The 5,000-nt window shown below is 43.1% G+C and overlaps 1 pseudogene; it reads left to right on the top strand.

The window, feature by feature from the left end:
* The window catches only part of LOC113825906 (alpha-amylase-like), an 18,390-nt pseudogene that overhangs the window by 2,503 nt on the left and 10,887 nt on the right, over positions 1 to 5,000 (top strand).

Here is a 5,000-nt window from a genome sequence, read left to right as displayed (position 1 = left end):
GGAGGGAGGGAGGGAGAGAGAGAGAGCGAGAGAGAGAGAGGCAGAGAGAGAGAGAGAGAGAGAGAGAGAGAGAGAGAGAGAGAGAGAGAGAGAGAGAGAGAGAGAGAGAGATAACGATAGAGAGAGAGAGGGAGAGAGGACATGGTGCGCAGGTGCAACGCCGTCGGGGTCAGGTGAGGGCGAAACACACATGAGTATTTTGTGTGTGATATGGGTAGATATGTACATGTACATGTGTAGATAGATTGGGATTCAGAGGTAGATACACTGATAGAAAGAGAGAGAGAAAGAGAGAGACAGAGAGAGAGAGAGCGAGAGACAGAGAGATGGAGAGACAGAGAGACAAAGAGACAGAGAGAGAGAGAGCGAGAGACAGAGAGATGGAGAGACAGAGAGACAAAGAGACAGAGAGACAGAGAGACAAAGACAGAGAGAGAGAGAGAGAGAGAGAGAGTAGAGAGAGAGAGAGAAGAGAGAGAGAGAGAAGGAGAGAGGAGGGGAGAGAGAGAGAGAGAGGAGAGAGAAGAGCGAAGAGAGAAGAGAGAAGAGAGAGAAGAGAAAGAGAGAGGAGAGAAGAGAGAAGAGAAGAGAAGAGAGAAAAGAAAAGAGAGAAGAGAGAAGAAAGAGAGAAGAGAGTGAGAAGAGAGAAAGATAGAAGAGAACAGAAAAGCAGAGAAGAGAAAGAAAAGAGAGAGAGAGAGAGAGAAGAGAGAGAAGAGAGAGAGAGAGAGAGAGAGAGAGAGAGAGAGAGAGAGAGAGAGAGAGAGAGAGAGAGAGAGAGAGAGAAAGAGAGAGAGAAACAGAGAGAAAGAGAAAGACAGACAGACAGACAGACAGATAGAGAGAACACCAAACAGCTCGACAACCACGTCCAAACACGCCCACTCCCCCCCCCCCCCAGGATCTTCGTCGACGTCGTGATCAACCACATGGCGGCGCTGGGCAGTGAGGGCGTGGGGTCGGCGGGGTCCTCCTTCGACGGCGCCGCCCTGGCCTTCCCCGGGGTCCCCTTCGCGCCCGAGGACTTCACGCCGCCACGCCTCTGCTCCTCGGAGGATGGTATGGAGGTCATCCTTCTTTATTTTATTCATTAGTTTATTTTTCACTTATTGTCATTATTATATTTTATTTGTTGCGATTGTTGGTGTTTGGAAGGGTTAGAGCACACACGCGCGCGCACACGCACACGCACGCACACGCACGCACACACACACGCACAAACACACACACACACACACATACACACGCACACGCACAAACACAGACACACACACACACACACATACCCACATACTCACACACACACACACACACACACACACACACACACATACACATACACACACACACGAACACACACACACACACATACCCACACACACACACACACACACACACATGAGGCTTTAGGAATATATTACACATATAACCCTACTTTAGATATTAACAAAAATCAGTCAAGGTAAAATGTAAACAGACCCGTCAAATATTCGATTCATATTTTCTCTCTAGCAGGATATATTTTTAAACCCTATTTTCTCTCTCCCCTTTTCTCTATACTTATCCCAGGCATCTTATCCAACCTAAGTAGCCCAAGTGATATGAGAAATTGCGCTTTACTTGGCCTTGCTGACTTGTACGGAGCCTCTGCCTATGTCCGAGAACAGGTGGCGGGTTATTTGAACCGGTTGGTGGAGGTGGGCGTGGCCGGGTTCAGGGTGGACGCTGCAAGGTTCATGTGGCCGGAGGTAAGCGGGTTTTTGTTTTTCTTTTAGGATTTAGTAGTTTGTTTCTAATGTTTCTATCTTTTAAGTTTGTTTTTCTTTTTTGAATTTAGTCCTGTGTTTTAATATAAAAAATGTTTCTGTTTTTTTGTTTTCGTGTTTTAACTTGATTTCCTTTCGTCTGTTTTTTTGTTTATATTGTATTGGTTTTTCATTTTTTCTCAAAGTCAACTGTCAACATTTCTACAAATATAATTTAAACTGAAATCCTAAAGAATTCTCAAGATTGCAGAATATTGGCAGAAAGTTCTAATAAAGTACAGCCGCATATATTAAAAAAGAATTACACCTGTATCCCTTAGGACCTCGCCGCCATCTTGGATCTGACGAACGACCTAAACACGAGTCATGGATTCCCGCCAAAAACACGTCCCTTTGTGTACCTCGAAGTCGTTAATTTCAACGATGGAATTATTCCAGATCAGGATTATTACGGTCTCGGTGAGTTATGATAAAGGTCGATTCACACATATCAGTGCCGTGTCAATTCGGTGTGAAATCCGTGACGCTTCAGTGACGTGTTCACACCTATCCGCAGTAAATCCGTACAGCGTGAAATCAGTGACTTCCAAGAACGCAAAGTTTTCAGACGGAATTGGCAACGATGGTCATAATTGTTGAAGGAGAGGAAGAAGCTGAGCATAAGCTGAAGAAAAGATACTGGACACACGAAACGCGAAAGGAAAGATAGAGTAAAGGAGAGTTTATTGACCTGCACAAGGAGTTAACTAATGGAACGAAATTTTCCACTACTCCAGAAAGTCTAAAATTGTTTCATCATATTGCTCAATAAAACAGAAGCTCACCTAAACAAGAAAAAAAAAAAAAAATAGAGAAAGGCTGTAAGTGAGAGGAAGATTAGTTTATTTTAGGTTAATCAATATAAGCATTTTGTCATAGGCCTATTTATTATATGTATCTAATCTAAATCATGCAGATTTTCCTAAACGACAAACAAATCTTAGGCATTTATTTTTTTGCTATACAATGTATTAAGAAACAGCTGAATTCACCATCATTTCTGTTGAGAAGCTCACAACACTCGTCCGACCTTTGTGAAAAATAAAAAAAAGATCGTTATCGACCATATTTGAAATCACGATAAAGAGACGGTACTGCCAGAGATCTCACAAATGTAGATCAGGAATTCTTTAAACTTGCTCTGAAATATTCATAGATTGGACATCATGTCCCCAGATTTTACAAACATTGACTTTAAATTCTTATTCAAAAGAAAAAACGAATTTATATGAAATTATAAGGCCAAATTGGTGGTATTCTACTTAAGAGGTTTATTTTCCATCTTCATGCAATAATATGTTTTAGCATTTTAAGCTTCGGCACAAATAAAATAATATGAAACACTAGAGTGAATTATCTAGGATTTTAAAAAGTAGAACTAGAACTAAATGATGACTAAAATTATGATGACTAAAATTTATATTCAGTAAAAATTTGTTTAACTGAAACTAATAGAATGACTTTTTGTCCGCCAACAAATTGCAATATATGAGAAACTAAACAGTAGGCTACACTTCGATTATATAAAGTCAATATATGTTACAAGGCTTTGTGCACACCTCATATTTTTTCCACAAAAATGCACTAATGTAATTATAAATGCTTTATATATAGATAGTGCAGTGGCAGATGAATATAGATGCGGATGTACACAGATGAATTGACAGACAGACGAACAGACAAGCAGGTGCATGGATATATCATTACACAGTTGATATGTCAATTCTTTTTTTTTTAAGTCCCCGCTTAAATACAACAACATAAACGATAAAAGGGTACAAAACATGACTTTAATCCTAACCAATCCCCTCGCAGGTCGTTTGACGGAATTCAGGTACTGCCAGAAGGTATCTGACGGCCTGCTCCACGACTTGGGTGTCTTGGGAACCGTGTACGACCCTGACTGGGGCATGAACGACCCCGAGAAGGCATTGGTGTTCGTCGATAACCACGACAACCAGAGGGGACACAATTTGCCAGGTGAGAATAGGGAGGGAAGGTGTGAGCGGGTGTGAGGGGGAAGGAGGGTGTGAGGGAGAGAGAGTGGGTGGGGGAGAAGGAGGGGGTGAGGGAGAGAGAGTGGGTGGGGAAAGGGTGAGAGAAGGAGGTGTGGAGGAGAGAGAGTGGGTGGGGGAGAAGGAGGGTGTGAGGGAGAGAGAGTGGGTGGGGAAAGGATGAGGGAGAAGGGAGTGAGAGAAAAGAAGGGGTGTGAGGGGAGGAGGGTGTGGGGAAGGCGGTAAGGAAAAGGAGGGTGTGAGGGAGAAAGAGTGGGTGGAGGAGGAAGGGTGAGGGAGAAGGAGGGGTGAGGGAGAAGGGAGTGAGAGAAAAGGAGGTGGTGAGGGAGAGGGAAGGGGTGGAGGAGGGTTTGAAGGGATGTAAAGAGAAAAAGAGGGGTATGAGGGAGAAGGTGAGGGAAGGCGTTAAGGAGAAGGATTGGGTAAGTGAGGGGTTTTGGGACGAGAATCATGAAAAATCATGGAAATTGAAAAAGAAAATTCCAGACCTGGAATAGTATGGAATTTTGTTTTCAAGTCTGGAAAATCATGGAATTTTAGTAATTGTGTGCTTTTCTCAATTCAAAAGTCTGACTTCATCTTTTTTTTTAAATTCTTATTCTGAGAAAATCTTTAGAAAGAAATCCAAATAAACTTGGAAGATTGAGGTAACTAAGAGAAATGTGAAAATTTACATAGCCGGATAAGCTGCAGAAAGATCCTTTATAACCAACAAGTCGCTGAAGTTTCAATAAAACACACACACGTCATTACTTCAATCTTCTATATCTGAAAAGAAATATGAATTAACAGACAGAAGAAAAGAGACAGAGAATCAAATAACCAAGAAAACAGAAAGACAAAGGTACACACATGAAAAAAAATAAAAACACACTCCGTAACCCACACCAAAAATTCTCTTCCAGAAAACACCCTTTCTTACAAGACGCCCGACCTGTACGAGAGGGGCGTGGCTTTCACCCTCGCTCAGCCCTACGGTTTGGCGAGGGTCATGTCCTCCTATGACTTCGGCGACGACACTGAGGCAGGACCCCCGCACCTGCCGGATTATAGGTCAGGGGTGGGAGGGGGGGAGGGGGAGGGAGGGAGAGGGGAGGGAGGGTGGGGAGGAGGGTTGTGGGGATGGTTGACTTGTTGGTGTGAGTTGTGTAGGATGGTTGGCTGCTGTGGTTGTTGGTGT

The sequence above is a fragment of the Penaeus vannamei genome, unplaced genomic scaffold, assembly GCF_042767895.1.
Source record: "Penaeus vannamei isolate JL-2024 unplaced genomic scaffold, ASM4276789v1 unanchor834, whole genome shotgun sequence".
In the NCBI taxonomy this organism is placed as follows: domain Eukaryota; kingdom Metazoa; phylum Arthropoda; class Malacostraca; order Decapoda; family Penaeidae; genus Penaeus; species Penaeus vannamei.
Note: the sequence above shows the minus strand (reverse complement) of the source record. Positions and strands in the feature narration are given on the sequence as shown.